The sequence below is a fragment of the Trachypithecus francoisi genome, unplaced genomic scaffold (genome assembly GCF_009764315.1).
Source record: "Trachypithecus francoisi isolate TF-2019V2 unplaced genomic scaffold, Tfra_2.0 Lachesis_group12, whole genome shotgun sequence".
Classification (NCBI taxonomy): Eukaryota; Metazoa; Chordata; class Mammalia; order Primates; family Cercopithecidae; genus Trachypithecus; species Trachypithecus francoisi.
The window spans coordinates 98,249,880-98,267,037 of NW_022681457.1; positions in this window are offsets into that span (position 1 = coordinate 98,249,880).

Here is a 17,158-nt window from a genome sequence, read left to right on the forward strand (position 1 = left end):
CCACCCCTTATCTCTTCGGGGTTCCAACTCCGACAGCCCCTCGCAACTAGAATTCCCTTCTAACAAGGTCGCTCTGAGGGACTACTTGATGTCTCCGTGCGCTCGGTGGTGCGGCCGCGCTCTGAGCTCTTCCTGGAAACTCCCGCCTCGGGGAGCCAGGAGAGCCGGGCCGGGGGGAGGGGTACGGAGGGGACGCACACGCCCCCTGTCCCGGGGGAGGGCTCCGCGCCCCCGCCCTTCTCTCCGCGGATGACAGGGAGGGCGCGAGCGGGGAAGGGGAGGGAGGGAAGGAGGTAGGGCGGGCGGGCGCGAGCGGGGGAGGGGAGGGAGTGGGGCGCGGAAACGGAGGGGGGCGGCTTCCCGCCCCATCCGCCGCCTCTAGAACAACGGGTTCCCGCTGCTGCCCCCTGCCGCCCACAGTGCTCTGCGCCCCTGCCGGGCTCCGAGAGGGGCGTCGGGGGCGCCGCAGCCGGCGGGGCCGTGGGAACCAGAGCTGTGAGACACAGAACTGACCGGTTTCCTGTCAGAAAACTTCCAGTTACTTTAGAGAAGCCCGTTGGGCCAACTTGTCCCAGCCTGCGTGGGCCACATTTCACTCGCTTAGTGACCTCCCTTCTACTTTAAAACAACGGGGAGTCATCTTGGGGGAAGCGGTCGGTTGGTAAAACGAAGAGCAACACCATGCTGCTCTGCTCTGAGCCAAATGAAATTAAAGTACTGATTGTGGAGAATTTTTAAAGGGCTACCAACAGAAGGAACTCGGATTTTTCGAGTGACAGCTTTTCCCCCGTCTGTACACCAAGATTTAAGTCGGGCGAGTTTTTTACAGCAGTACATTCGCTTGTAAGCGTACTTGAGTTTGTGATTTTTAAAAACCTCATGAACTTTTCAAAAGAGAGGCGTTTGTTTCTGAATCCAACAGGAAAAACACGAATTCGAAAGAGCCTGAAAAAGTTCAATTAGAATAGCAGCCACATTTCAACATTTCCCAGATTTTGCAATATTAAACTGTGAGGGTTTGTGCCAAATTTTAAGGCAAGAATTCTTACTGCCAAATTACAAATTTCTCGAAATGAGGGGTGATCAACCAAATTGCTGCCAGACCCCATAAACAGGCACTAACAGCACTGCTATAATTACACCTTATTATCTCCCTCGCAGCCTTATTTGATCCACTGCCGGATAAAATTTTCATCCCGGGTGTCACTAGCTGGCCTTTTTCTGAGGCTGAACAATCACACACCTCCCATGGCTCAGATCGTCCAAGGAACCCAATAACCCATCGTCCTCTATTCTGTAGTCCATCTCTTCCTCAAATGCAACTCAATCAGCTAGGATATTTTCACCCCACCGTCCCTTGGGACTGAAAAATGAAAATGAAAACAAACTTATCAGAATCACAGGAAGATTGCTACTTTGAGGAAAAAGATTTAGGCCAAGAAACCAAATTTGTTGTTTAACTTGAGCCCCCTAAGGGGATTTAGCATAGTGGGCTGAATGCGGTTAAACCAGCTTAATCACTTTCTTTGTTATGGGCTCTTTGCATTTATTTAATGTGTTTTAACACGATTTAACACAACCTCAACTAATTTCTTCAGTGTTAGTGTAGCATCTATATTGTAGACCATACAACATAACCAAACATAAGTTTCTGTGGAACCCGTGATATTTTGTAGACTTCTGTACGATATGACGAAGACTTAAAAGGTGGGTTTTATTTGGGGGAGGGCAGGGATGGAAGGAGGTCGTGTTTTCATGTTTTTTATTTTAATCCGAAGATTTAAAAAGCACAAAATATTGGCCACGTAGACCACTTAACTCTTCTGTTAGATCAGGTAGGATCCACAGCTACACATTTTTGTCTGAATGTTTTTTTTCAGTAGGAAGAAAAGGAAGAGATCATGCTGGATCTCATCTCCTGATAGATTATGATTCTTCTCTCATTTACTCTCCCTCTTAAATAACAGTTCTACCCTGCTCTTAATCAGCCCCAGATTGAGGGGCATTCATTCACAAATGACTTTTGAAGCCTTTTTCTGAATGTCTACTTCCTTATAAAGCCAAAACCTCAATACCAACGCTTCAAGAAACCAGGATTGCAAAGATGCAGGCAGAAAACCCAAGTGCCTGAAAGAAATAGTTTTTCTGTTCTACCTTTAAATTATCTTACACGCAGGAACAATAATAATAGCTGTGAGCCAGACATTGTTTGTTCTAAGCCCTTTATAAGAATTAACTCCTCAAATCGCTTGAGCCCAATAGTTCGAGACTAGTCCGGGCAACACAGTGAGACCTTGTCTTGACTAAAAATAAAAAGTCGCCTGGCGCGGTGGCTCAGGCATGTAATCCCAGCACTTTGGGAGGCCGAGGCGGGTGGATCACGAAGTCAGGAGATCGAGACCATCCTGGCTAACACGGTGAAACCCCATCTCCACTAAAATTACAAAAATTAGCCGGGCGTGGTGGCAGGCGCCTGTAGTCCCAGTTACTCGGGAGGCTGAGGCAGGAGAATGGCGTGAACCCAGGATGCAGAGCTTGCCATAAGCTGAGATCCGGCCACTGCACTCCAGCCTGGGCGACACAGCGAGACTCCGTCTCTAAAATAAATAAATAAATAAATAAATAAATAAATAAATAAATAAATAAAAAGTTACCCAGGTGTGGTGGTGCGTGCCTGTGGTCCCAGCTTACTCAGGAGGTTGAGGCAGGAGAATTGCTTGAGCTGGAGAGGTCGAAGCTGCAGTGAGCCAAGTTGGGACCACTGCATTCCAGCCTGGGTGACAAAGGGAGACCCTATCTCAAAAAAATAAAATTAGGCGGAGTGCGGTGGCTCACGCCTGTAATCCCAGCACTTTGGGAGGTTGAGGTGGTTGGATCACTAGATGTCAGGAGTTCGAGACCAACCTAGTCAACATGGTGAAATTCCATCTCGGCCGGGCGCGGTGGCTCAAGCCTGTAATCCCAGCACTTTGGGAGGCCGAGACGGGCGGATCACGAGGTCAGGAGATCGAGACCATCCTGGCTAACACGGTGAAACCCCGTCTCTACTAAAAATACAAAAACTAGCTGGGCGAGGTGGCGGGCGCCTGTAGTCCCAGCTACTCGGGAGGCTGAGGCAGGAGAATGGCGTAAACCCGGGAGGCGGAGCTTGCAGTGAGCTGAGATCTGGCCACTGCACTCCAGTCCGGGCGACAGAGCGAGACTCCGCCTCAAAAAAAAAAAAAAAAAGAAATTCCATCTCTACTAAAAATCCAAAAGTTAGCTGGGCATAGTGGTGCGTGCCTGTAGTCCCAGCTGCTCGGGAGGCTGAGGCAGGAGAATTGCCTGAACCTGGGAGATGGAGGTTGCAGTGAGCCAAGATCATGCCACTGCACTCCAGCCTGGGCGACAGTGAGACTCTGACTCAAATAAATAAATAAATAAATAAATATTTCAGTTAGCCCAAACAGGGCTAAAAAGTGAGTACAATTGAATTGTTGCCACTATATTACAGATAGTACATGGAAACACAGGGAAGTAAGCTGGCCCAAGAACACCTAGCCTGGAAGCAGCAAAGCTAGGATTTGAACCCAGACTGTTTCCATTATGTTTTCCACATCACCCAAGCTGTTTATAAGTTTAAATGTCCATAGAGTGATGAGTATCATTAATTTACCAGCTTTTGCATTTAGAATATCTTCTATGTGACTAAGTCCTGGGCCATATTTTTTTCCTTTGGATCTCTGGTAAAGTGAAATATGTGGAGATCTACTTAGGAAAAGCATTCCCAAATCAGATTACTCTCTTGGAAGCTAGCCTCAAACTGTCAGGATATGCATTGTAAGTGTTAACCAGGACAAACACACCCAGCCTCACTGGTTAATAATGTTTCAAGCTGGGCACAGTGGCTTACGCCTGTAATCCCGGCGCTTTGGAAGGCTGAGGCTCTTGGGTCGCTTGAAGCCAGGAGTTTGACAACAGCCTGGCCAACATGGTGAAACCCCATCTCTACTAAAAATAAAACATTAGCCAGGCGTGGTGTCATGTACCTGTAGACCCAGCTACTTGGGAGGCTGAGGCATGAGAATTAAGCTTGGGTCTGGGAGGCGGAGGTTTCATTGAGCCGAGATGGTGCCACTGCACTCCAGCCTGGGTGACAGAGTGAGACTGTCTCAAAAAAGACAAAATGTTTCAGAACACGCCTGCCTTACATTATGAAAAAGCAAGACAGTTTTTCTGACTTGGATTCTCTGATGTTGGAAAGGCAGAAACCAGGAGGTAAAGTGGGATGAGAGAAGGCAATGGAAGGAAGCTGAGAGAAAATAAGTGTAACATATTTGCACATGGAGAGATCAGTACCACACTGCAAAGAATGAGGATCAAGGTCATGCAGAAGAGAAGTGTGTGGGTGTGTTATGACAGAACTAGAAGAGGAGCATAAACATGAAAATCAAGTACATGGCAAGGGGAGGTGGTGGCGAGTCAGGTTGGTGGTTTTCTTCAAATAAGTGATGGTATTAGAAGATGAGACCAAAAGGAAAAAAATCCATTCAAATTTTAGCCTGGATTAATAGAAATATAGCATCTGGAACATGGAAAGAGGCTCAATTTATTCTGTATTGGACCACACGTAAGCAATATGTTCTCTTTTAAAAGGATGTAATAGAACAACCAACCGAGATGGTGAGGGAACTTCTTCACAAACCCTGGCTTATGAAGAAGACTTGAAAATTCTTGAGTGATCAAAGACCATCTTGAAACACTTAATGGACTATTACATACAAAGAAATTAGACTTGTCTTGGAAGGCCCCAAGGTTCCAGAACTAAGAGATAGGAACTTGAGAAACATATATTTTAGCTCAGAATATGGAAGATGTAAATATGAAATAGGCTGCCTTAGAATGTAACAAGCTACACATCACTCAATGGAGGCATTCTAAGTGTGAATTGTCACTGTCGTATAATATTTAAGGTGCCTTTCATCCTTATTCTGTGCTTCAGAATATGGAAGATGTAAATATGAAATAGGCTGCCTTAGAATGTAACAAGCTACACATCACTCAATGGAGGCATTCTAAGTGTGAATTGTCACTGTCGTATAATGTTTAAGGTGCCTTTCATCCTTATTCTGTGCTTCACTTGGAGATTGTAAAAAGGGGGAAAATAGGCGGGGCGCGGTGGCTCAAGCCTGTAATGCCAGCACTTTGGGAGGCCGAGACGGGTGGATCACGAGGTCAGGAGATCGCGACCATCCTGGCTAACACGGTGAAACCCCGTCTGTGCTAAAAATACAAAAAAAAATTACCCAGGCGAGGTGGCGGGCGCCTGTAGTCCCAGCTACTCCGGAGGCTGAGGCAGGAGAATGGTGCGAACCCGGGAGGTGGAGCTTGCAGTGAACTGAGATCCGGCCACTGCACTCCAGCCTGGGCAACAGAGCCAGACTCCGTCTCAGAAAAAAAAAAAAAAGGGGGGGGGATAGTATAACCTACCTCATTAGGTTGTTGAAAAGCACCTAGCACTCTCCAAAAGTCAGCTGATAACATTCTTGAAGTTCTAAGGTTCAATATTTCTAGATTTATTAGTGGGCAATTATCCTGTGTTTATAGATCACTTCTCAGACATTATCAATATTATGCTGAATGGTGGCTTTGATATCACTCAGCATCCTTGGGATATTCTTGTGTACCTAAAACTTACCTAGTAGTGTCCAGGGAGCAATATTGTGACTTCTACACCACCAGAATCTTAAAAATTGAATTGTGGGCTGTGCGCAGTGGCTCAAGCCTGTAATCCCAGCACTTTGGGAGGCCGAGGTGGGCGGATCACGAGGTCAGGAGATCGAGACCATCCTGGCAAACACAGTGAAACCCCGTCTGTACTAAAAATACAAAAAAACTAGCTGGGCGTGGTGGCGGGCACCTGTAGTCCCAGCTGCTCGGGAGGCTGAGGCAGGAGAATGGCGTGAGGCCGGGAGGCGGAGGTTGCGGTGAGCCGAGATTGCGCCACTGCATTCCAGCCTGGGCGACAGAGCGAGACTCCGTCTCAAAAAAAAAAAAAAAAAAAAGAATTGTGGGTAGGCGCAGCAGCTCATGCCTGTAATCTCAGCACTTTGGGAGGCCGAGGTGGGCAGATCACTTGAGCCCGGGAGTTCAAGACAAGCCTGGCCAACATGACAAAACCCCATCTCTACTAAAAATACAAAAAAATTAGCCAGGTGTGGTGGTGGGCACCTGTAGTCCCAGCTATTCAGGAGGCTGAGGTACAGGAATCGCTTGAACCTGGGAGGTGGATATTGTAGTGAGCGGAGATCAAGAAAGACTTTGTCTCAAAAAAAAAAAAAAATCGAATTGTAACAGCACACTGCAATTCCAGGGGCCAACAACATGTTAAAATAATGTGGATGGAGCACAGTGGGTCATGCCTGTAATCCCAGCATATTGGGAGGCCAAGGTGGGTAGATCACGAGGTCAGGAGTTCGAGACCAGCCTGGCCAACATGGTTAAACCCTGTCTCTACTAAAAATACAAAAATGAGCCGGGCATGGTGACGTGTGCCTGTAGTCCCAGCCACTCGGTAGCCTGAGGCAGGAGAATTGCTTGAACCCAGGAGGTGAAGGTTGCAGTGAGCCGAGATCGCATTGCTGCACTCCAGCTTGGGCGACGGAGTAAGACTTTGTCTCAAAAAAAAAAAAGATAATGAAAAAAGATAATGTGAAGTGACCAAGAATGGCTTGAACTGAGGAGGCGGAGGTTGCAGTGAGCCAAGATTGTGCCACCACACTCCAGCCTGGACAACAGAGTGAGACTCTCTCTCTCTCTCTCTCTCAAAAAGAAAAAATATAACATTAAATAATCAGATAACGTGAAGTGAGTGGCTATAGGAAGGATGAGGAAAATAATCAAATCTGGCAGACTGAGAGAAGCAGTGCAGCTTTGCGTGCATGGTTGAAAAGCAGTAGCAACTGAGGTCAGCCTTATAATTCACATACAAAAATCAGATGAGATGACTCATTTTGAGCAAAAAGTGTCATGAAGCCCATGAAACCAACTGGAAAAGCTGGGTACTGGGAGACAAAGACAAGCCAACCAGTGAGCTGTTACCTGTTCACCCTGGGAAACTGGTTCTGTAAAAACTTATTTTTATGGAAAATAAGGCTGACCTCAGCAGCATCTTTAGACAAAAAGAAGACACCCATGACTGTTAAAAGAAACAATGAAGTTGTCTTAACAATCAGAACCAAATTCGTGGTTCCTCCAATCCAAAGGGAAAATTGGGAGGAGGCAGTATGGCTCTGTAGTCAGACAAACCTGAGACTAGAATCCCACCTCTGCCTCTGCTAAGTGACTAGAGCAACTGGTTTTTACCACTCCAAGCCTCAGTTTTGTCATCTGTAAATGGAATAATAACACAAAGCACGTTGCAAGGATTATTTGATACTTCATTTTTATTTGTATTTTTTTGAGACAGTCTCGCTCTGTCTCCCAGGCTGGAGTGCAGTAGCCTGATCTCAGCTCACTACAACGTCCGCCTCCTGGGTTCAAGTGATTCTCCTGCCTCAGCCTCCCAACTAGCTAGGACTACAGGCATCCGCCACCACTCCCGGCTAATTTTTGTATTTTTTTTAGTAGAGACGGGGTTTTGCCATATTGGCCAGGCTGGTCTCGAACTCCTGACCTTGTAGTCTGCCCGCCTTGGCCTCCCAAAGTGCTGGGATTACAGGCGTGAGCCACCGCGCCCAACTTGATACTTTAAATGTAAAGCATACTTAGTACAGTTCCTGACGTGTAGAGCCCAAGGTTATCAGAATAAAGTTTTATTGGGAGGAAAGGGGAAGAAAATGTGAGCATGTTAGTGTTTGTGATATAGACTCTGCCATGTGGAGATAGTGACATTATACAAAGGAAATGCCGTCCTCCTATCTTAGGTGGTCACTAAAGGGCCTAACTAAAGCTTAGAATTTCCATAACTTGTGGGAGAAAGCCAGCTGAAATGGAATGGCAAGTGTCCTTGCTTCAAATGCCAGGTAAATGATTTCCCTTCTTTCTCCTTTGGTTCTGTTTTTCTCTTCATGCTTTAATCATTTTGACACCAAGCTGTACAAAAGTAATTTGAAATTAACATGTCTGACACTTGGTAGCTAGCAGAACCTGATTCTGAACCCTGCCCCCTCTCCAGGGCAGCCAGAAGTCATCTTTCATTGGTTACTGGTCCTGCAGCAGCTGATGAAGGGCCCAGGAAAATACATCCAACAATTAATTTGCTAATTTAGTTTTCTGTTTAATCTGAAACCAGAAAATCCTCAATCACCCAGAAGCTTGGCTTTCTGGCTTGAGCATTGACTTCTGAAACTTCTTGTTTAGTGAGCAAAGAAATAGAAGAGAAAGGGAAAAAGCCTAACTACTTAGGTACATATCATTACCCCCTGTGCCCGTGTATCTTCAAAATGTTTTTCTGTAGGATCATAGTTCACAATTTCTTTTTCTTCTTCTTTTTCTTTCTTTTTTTTTTTAGGTTAGAGACAGGGTCTATGTTTCCCAGGCTGGAGTGCGGTGGCGCAGTCACAACTCACTGCAGCCTCAATCTCCCAGGCTCAGACAATCCTCCCACTTCAGCTCCTTCAGTAGCTGGGACCACAGGTGCGCACCACAATGCCAGGCTAATGTAAAAATTATTCGTAGGCTGCGTGCGGTGATTCGTGCCTGTAATCCCAGTACTTTGGGAGGCCGAGGCGGGCGGATCACCTGAGGTGGGGAGTTCAAGACCAGCCTGACCAACATGGAGAAACCTCGTGTCTGCTAAAAATACAAAATTAGCCAGGTATGGTGGCGCATGCGTGTAATCCCAGCTACTTGGGAGGCTAAGGCAGGAGAATTGCTTGAACCCGGGAGGCGGAAGTTGCGGTGAGCTGAGATTGCATCATTGCACTCCAGCCTGGGCAACAAGGGCGAAACTCTGTCTCAAAAATAGTAATAAATAAAAAAATAAATTATTTGTAGAGATGGGGTCTGCCTGTGTTGCCTAGGCTGGTCTTGAACTCCTAGACTCAAGTGAGCCTCCTGCCTTGGCCTCCCAAAGTGCTGAGATTACAGGTGTAAGCCATTGTGCCGAGCCTTTTTTTGGGGGGTCAGGGGAGATCGGGGGGTGTGAGGTACAGGGTCTTGCTCTATTGCCCAAGCTGGTCTCAAAGACTTGGCCTCAAGTGATCCTCCTGCCTTGGTCTCCCAAAGTGCTGGGATTACAGGGGTGAGGTGTGCCCAGCCCCGCGAGTTATTTTACCAGGAGAATTGGAAGCAATACCTTCATATTCAGTGTAGGTAAGTGCTTTGTGAGCGATGGGGAATTTCCAGACCAATATATGTTTAAGATTTAGAAAACTACTTTAGGGTTTTGGGCAGACCCAGATAAGTTTCTAACATTTGAAGTATTGCTCTAAGTTGTGAAGCAGCTTTTTCACTTCCCTAGAAACTTATCCGCTGATTTCAATAGGAAGGGCAAAGGAGATTTGTATGAGATTGAAGAGGTTTGTATTTGAGACTTGGCCCAGAAGACAGACAACAGTTATCCTATGACAGGTCCCTCTGATAAGTTTTCCCTTACTGCCTTACTGGAGAGTACCTCAATTATTAAGAGGAAAAAGGGGGTAGACTTTTTTTTTTTTTTTTTTTAGAGATGGGGTCTTACTCTGTCACCCATGCTGGAGTGCAATGTCACAATCTCAGCCCACTGCAACCTTCGCCTCCTGGGTTCAAGTGATTCTCCTACCTCAGCTTCCCAAGTAGCTGGGACTACAGGTATGTGCTACTACGTCCAGCTAATTTTTGTATTTTTAGTAGAGATGGGGTTTCACTATATGTTGGCCAGACTGATCTCGAATTCCTGACCTCAGGTGAGCCACCCTCCTGAGCCTCCCAAAGTGCTGGGATTACAGGTGTGGGCCACCGTGCTTGGCCCGCTTAACTCTTCCTTTCTTGCTTTCTTTCCCTTTCTTTTCTTTCCTTTCTTTCTTTCTTTTTGTTGAGATGGAGTCTCATTCTGTCACCCAGGCTGGAGTGCAGTGGCATGATCTCGGTTCACTGCAACCTCCACCTCCCGGGTTCAAGCGATTCTCCTGCCTCAGCCTCCTGAGTAGCTGGGATTACAGGCATGCACCAGCACACCTGGCTAATTTTTGTACTTTTAGTAGAGATGGGGTTTCGCCATGTTGACCAGACTGGTCTTGAATTCCTGATCTCGAGCAATCCACCCGCCTCGGCCTCCCAAAGTGCTGGGATTATAGGCATGAGCCACTGCGCCTGGCCGGTCCACTTAACTCTTAAGTGTGTACCAAAACCCATGCCCTTTCTACCACTCAGAATGTATTTTACTCGGTTGGTGATTTGATTTTCCTATTTTCCCATCTCAGTCACGTTAAGCTTTTTTGCCTGACTTCCAAGACCTTGTATATTCTATCCCAACCCTACTTATCAATCACTATTTCTAACTCTTCATCAAAGTATATATTCTAATTTGGCAAAACTCAGTGTCCTGAGAACATGCCCCTATGTTCCTGCCTCCGAACCTTTGTTCATTTCCCTACTGATTTTCCTCCACATGCTTCTCTCTCCTTCATTCAAATCCTATCTGAACCTTGAGGCCCACCAGGGTCTTATTTCCTCAACTCAGTCTTCCCCACCACTAATTTCTCCCTTCCTGTCTACATATCAGTAGCATTATATAATGTACCAAATTGTTGACCACTCTAGTGAAAATAATATTCAGTTATTTCATATCTCAGGTCTAACTTTCCAAATAAACTATATAAAGTCCCTAGAGTCAGGTATTTCTTGGGTATCCCTCGCAGTGATTCCTCGCTGGCCATTCATGATAATCACTGGATGCTTATTTAAAAAATAAATGATCAGGTTGTATCCTCCCAGAGATTTTGTTTTGTTAGAACTAAGATGGGCTAAGGCATCTGTATTTTTTGCATGCACTCAGGTACCTAACTAATCCCCTGATAGGAGTTGGGGAATCACTGCTCATAGCACTTGCCATAGAAGACACTCAACTTGAGTACAAACATTTGGGTGTAAACTACATATACAGTATATACTTATTTATACTACATGGTGACCTCATAGGTGGGCACTCTACAAGTAAGTCTACACTTCAGGGCACAAGTTGGAAGGCAGATAATCTGGTTCACTCTCTGTGGCACCGGTTTGGTCTGTTGGAAACGGAAACAGAATCTCCTCTACGTCTGTGATCTCTTGGTAATTACAATTGCAGAGTAGAAGAGGTTGATAGAATTGTAGCTGATTAAAAACAGTTTCCTATTCTCAATCAATTGCAGTCTATAGCATTTGTTTGTGGAGTGATATTTAGGGGGAAGGAGACTTTGGTGTGGGGAAAAAGCTGGTCAAATTCTGCCCCAGGCATTACAAAATTAGTAAAATGAATCTTCCTGCCCACTCCTCACCTCACATCCTAAATCCAGCTCAAGTGTTAAATGAAGAAGGATTAAGCTGTGATTCCCCTCCTGGGGTACTTGTGTTATAGAGGGAATCCTCTGGAAGTGAGAAGAGAGGATTATCTTAATGACCCTCAATCTTACTTGACAGGCAGACTGCCCAGAGCCCTAGATTTGGGAGAGCATTCTCTTACAAGATGACCCCCTGGACACCACTCTGCTTCTTCCCGTAGTTTACAATTCTAAGTAAAATAAACAGTGACTTAAAAAGTTTCCATTATTCTCAGAGCTGAGCAATTTAGATGTGGACATGCTGGTCTGCTATGGGTATTGTTAGAAGAAACATTTGAGTTGCAAAGTCTCATCACTGTTTTGCTGAAATGCCATATTGTGGATTTTCCATATTCTCACACTATTAGATTCAAAGAGAAAACTCATGAGTGTTCTTTATATTCCTTCAGCAAATATTGAGTGCCTATTATGTCTCAAGTATTGTCCTATATGCTAGGGATAAAACAATGAACAAAATTCATGGAGGTTACATTATGGGAGAGGTGGCGAAGGGGTGATGAGAGAGATATAGAAACAAAATAATGATATATGTTAAATGATAAGTGCTGTGGAGAAAAAAATAAGCAGAGAATGGGAAATGAGTGTTGGGGGAAGGCTTAAATTTTAAACTGAATGGGCAGGGAAGATCTCACTGAGAAGGTGACACTACAGTAAAGACTTAAAGAAGGTGAGGAAGCAAACAAACTATGCACATATCTGGGAAAACAAAATTCCTAACTGGTTTAATACTTCTCAGATCCTAGGTTAAGACTTTTAATTTGTTAATTTGAACCTAATTCTAGCACCATTGCTAAATGCATAATTTCCCCTTTGAAAGCTACTCAGTCATCAAAAATGTCAAGTCCCATACGTCTTAGTTGAGAATTTCATATTAAAAAGTAAATTTTGGCCAGGCACAGTGGCTCACGCCTGTAATCCCAGCACTTTGGGAGGCCGAGGCGGGCAGATCACTTGAGGTCAGGAGGTCGAGACCAGCCTGGCCAATATGGTGAAACCACGACTCTACTAAAAATACAAAAAACATTAATAACAAATTTTCTTTTATTCAAGATGGAGTCTCACTCTGTAGTCCAAGCTGAAGTGCAGTGGCGCGATCTCGGCTCACCGCAACATCCGCCTCTGAGGCTCAAGCGATTCTCGTGCCTCAGCCTCCTGAGTAGCTGGGACTATAGGCATGTGTCACCATTCCCAGCTAATTTTTTGTATTTTAGTAGAGATGGGGTTTCACCATGTTGCCCAGGGTGGTCTCAAACCCCCAAGCTCAGGCGATCCACCCAATTTGACCTCCCAAAGTGCTGGGATTACAGGCATGAGTTACTGTGCCTGGCCAATTTTTTTTTTTTTCTGAAAGCCGAGTAGTACTACCACAGTAACTTTGAGGAGCAGAAGTCTACCCAGGTGCAAAAAAAAACAAAACAAAAACAAAAACAAATAAAATTCACTGTGACTTTCAGATGAAAGATTCTCATTTCTGTTAATTACTTCAACTAAAAAAGCAGTCACAAGAAAAATTAGACATTGAATTTTTTTTTTGAAGCAGGATCTCACTGTGTCGCCCAGGCTGGAGTGCAGTGGCGTGATCACAGCTTGCTGCAGCCTCCCCAGCTTAAGCGATCCTCCCACCTTGGCTTCTCAAAGTGCTGGGACTACAGGCTTGAGCCACCATGTCCAGCTATTTGTTTGTTTGTTTGTTTGTTTTTTGAGACAGAGTCTCGCTGTGTCGCCTGGGCTGGAGTGCAGTGGCCGGATCTCAGCTCACTGCAAGCTCTGCTGCCTCCCGGGTTCACGCCATTCTCTCGCCTCAGCCTCCCAAGTAGCTGGGACTACAGGCGCCCGCCACCTCGCCCGGCTAGTTTTTTGTATTTTTTAGTAGAGACGGAGTTTCACCATGTTAGCCAGGATGGTCTCGATCTCCTGACCTTGTGATCCGCCCGTCTCGGCCTCCCAAAGTGCTGGGATTACAGGCTTGAGCCACTGTGCCGGGCCTCAGCTATTTGTTTTTTAAAAATGAAAAAGTTTCTCTAATGCGGTTGTTAGAATGACAACGTGAAATATGCATGACTAGGCTGGGCGCGGTGGCTCACATCTGTAATCCCAGCACTTTGGGAGGCCGAGGCGGGCAGATCACAAGGTCAGGAGATCGAGACCATCCTGGCTAACATGGCAAAACCCCGTCTCTACTAAAAATACATAAAAAAATTAGCCGGACATGGTGGCGGGTGCCTGTAGTCCCAGCTACTCAGGAGGCTGAGGCGGGAGGATGGCATGAACCCGGGAGGCGGAGCTTGCAGTGAGCCCAGATCGCGCCACCGCACTCCAGCCTGGGCAACAGAGCAAGACTGTCTCAAAAAAAAAAAAAAAAAGAAATATGCACAACTGGTATTATGCTCAGTTTATACACGAGGATGCTATATCTCAGAGAGATTTTCTTGCCTCAGGTCACACAGCTGAAAAAGGTGGTTGAGCCAAGTGTTAAAACTCAGGTTTTTGGCCCGGCGCGGTGGCTCAAGCCTGTAATCCCAGCACTTTGGGAGGCCGAGATGGTCGGATCACGAGATCAGGAGATCGTAGACCATCCTGGCTAACACGGTAAAACCCTGTCTCTCCCAAAAAATACAAAAAACTAGCTGGGCGAGGTGGCGGGAGCCTGTAGTCCCGCTACTCGGGAGGCTGAGGCAGGAGAATGGCATAAACCCGGGAGGCGGAGCTTGCAGTGAGCTGAGATCTGGCCACTGCACTCCAGCCTGGGCGACAGAGCAAGACTCCGTCTCAAAAAAAAAAAAAAAAAAAAAACTCAGGTTTTTTTACTTCAAATCCCATGTCTCTTCTATCATAGTTGCCTTTTCAGTTGCCAAATTAGGAAAACAACTACACCACAGTATTTACTTACAGAATTTAAACCACCTCTAGATGCCCTATGAAACCACATCTGCCTTATATAAAAAAGAAATATCAACAGTGTATTGGAAAAGCTAGTTGTAAAATTAAAACCAAAATGACAGACAGGTGGCACCAGTTTCTAAGGCATATGTCTTAAAGGCTGGAAGTCTAACTCACAACAGAAATATTAACCCTTTCTACCACTGGGCTCTGGTACAAGGAATGCTTTCCACCTTGGGCAGAGTAGATGTTGAGAAGCAGTACAATGTTCCATTTATCAATGCCTGAACCAGAGGCAAAAGGAGATATAGATAAAGAACTGGTGCTTTTTTCTTTTTTTTTTTTTTTTTTTTTTTTGGAGGCGGAGTCTTGCTCTGTCGCCCAGGCTGGAGTGCAGTGGCCAGATCTCAGCTCACTGCAAGCTCCGCCCCCCGGGTTCCCGCCATTCTCCTGCCTCAGCCTCCCAAGTAGCTGGGACTACAGGCGCCCGCCACCTCGCCCGGCTAGTTTTTTGTATTTTTAGTAGAGACGGGGTTTCACTGTGTTCGCCAGGATGGTCTCGATCTCCTGACCTTGTGATCCGCCCGTCTCGGCCTCCCAAAGTGCTGGGATTACAGGCTTGAGCCACCGCGCCCGGCCTGAACTGGTGCTTTTTTCTTTCTTAAATTTGGTGCTTTTTTTTTTTTTAGACGGAGATTCGCTCTTATCACCCAAGCTGGAGTGCAATGTCAGGATCTCGGCTCACTGCAACCTCTGCCTCCTGGGTTCAAGTGATTCTACTGCCTCAGTCTCCCGAGTAGATGGGATTACAGGCGTGCAACACCACGCCCGGCTAATTTTTGTATTTTTAGTAGAGACGGAGTTTCACTATGTTGGCCAGGCTGGTCTTGAACTCCTGACCTCTGGTGATCTGCCTGCCTCGGCCTCCCAAAGTGCTGGGATTACAGGCATGAGCCACAGTGCCTAGCCAGTGATAGTTCTTAAGATGGAAAGTTATGGCCGGGCATGGTGCCTCACGCCTGTAATGCCAGCACTTTGGGAGGCTGTGGAGGGTAGATCACCTGAGGTTAGGAGTACAAGACCAGGCTGACCAACATGGTGAAACCCTGTCTCTACTAAAAATGCAAAAATTAGCTGGGCGTGGTGGCACACACCTGTAATCCCACCTACTGGGAAGGCTGAGGCAAGAGAATCGCCTGAACCTGGGAGGCGGAGGTTGCAGTGAGCCAAGATCCCACCATTATACTCCAGCCTGGGCAACAAGAGCGAAACTCCCTCTAGAAAAAAAAAAAAAAGATGGAAAGTTACAAATTCCGGCTGGGTGCTGTGGCTCATGCCTGTAATCCCAGCACTTTGCAAGGCCAAGGTGGGAGGATTGCTTGAGCCCAGGAATTCAACTGGGCAACATAAGGAGACCCCCCCAGTCTCTACAATATATGTGTGTGTGTGTATATATGTGTGTGTGTGTGTGTGTGTGTGTATATATATATATATTTTTTTTTTTTTTTTTTTTGAGAGGGGTCTCGCTCTGTCTCTCAGGCTGGACTTCTGTGGCATGATCTTGGCTCAATGCAGCGTCCACCTCTTGGGTTCAAGCGATTCTCTCGCCTTAGCCCCCAGAGTAGCGGGAACTATTGGCGCCAGCCGCCACGCCCAGCTAATTTTTTGTATTTTAAGTAGAGGTGGGGTTTCACCATGTTGGCCAGGTTGGTCTCAAACTCCTGGCCTCAAGTGATCCGCTTTCCTCGTCCTCCCAAAGTGCTGGGATTATAGGCGTGAACCACTGTGCCCAGCCTACAATTTTTTTTTTTTTAATTAGTTGAGTGTGGTGGCATGTGCCTATAGTCCCAGCAATTCAGGAGGCTGAGGTGGGAGGATCGCTTGAACCTGGGAAGTCAAGGCTACAGTGAGCTGTGACATGATCTCTGATCTCACTTCTGCACTTTAGCCTTAGTGACGGAGCAAGACCCTGTCAAAAAAAAAAAAAAAAAGAAAGAAAGAAAGAGAGGGGAGGAGAGGGGAGAGGAGGGTTTGGGTTGGGTTACCAGGTTCTATTTGTTACCAGCTGAACACAAAAAGAAGCTCAATGTGACTGATAGGTTGGAGAGGTAGGTGACGCCACTCCATACAGGACTTTCTTGGACCTCAGAGGAGTTTGTATTTTATTCTAAATACAGTGGGAAGCCATTAGAGAATGATAACAGAGAATTGAGAAGATCCTAGAGCCACAATATCTCAAAAGGTTTCTTACTGATGAAGAAACTGATGCTCAGAGAGGTTCAGTGACTTGCCCAAGATTACACAATCCAGAAACCGTGGAATTGAGATTTAGTCTGTCACAGCTTCTGATTCAAGGACTCTGTTCTTTCCACTATTATCTAATAGTTGCCTGGGCCAAAGCTTCACAATATTCTTGACTCCTCTCTATTTCTCTTATATTCCTCATCATATCCATCAGCAAATCCTGCCACCTCTACCTCCAAAATATGACCACTTGTCACCACCTGCACTGCTACCACCACCCTGACCCAAACCACCATTATTTCTTGCTTTGATTCCTGCAGTTGCCTTCTAACTGGTCTCCCTGCTTCAGCTCTTGCGCCCCCACCTTCTATTTTCTACACAGCAGCCATAATAATCCTTTAAAAACATAAATCATATTTACAACTTATGTACCCATAAATTTTTTTAGAGGCTGAGTGTGGTGGCCTATGCCTGTAACTCCAGTGTTTTGGGAGGCCAAGGCAGGAGGATCACTTGAGGCCAGGAGTTTGAGA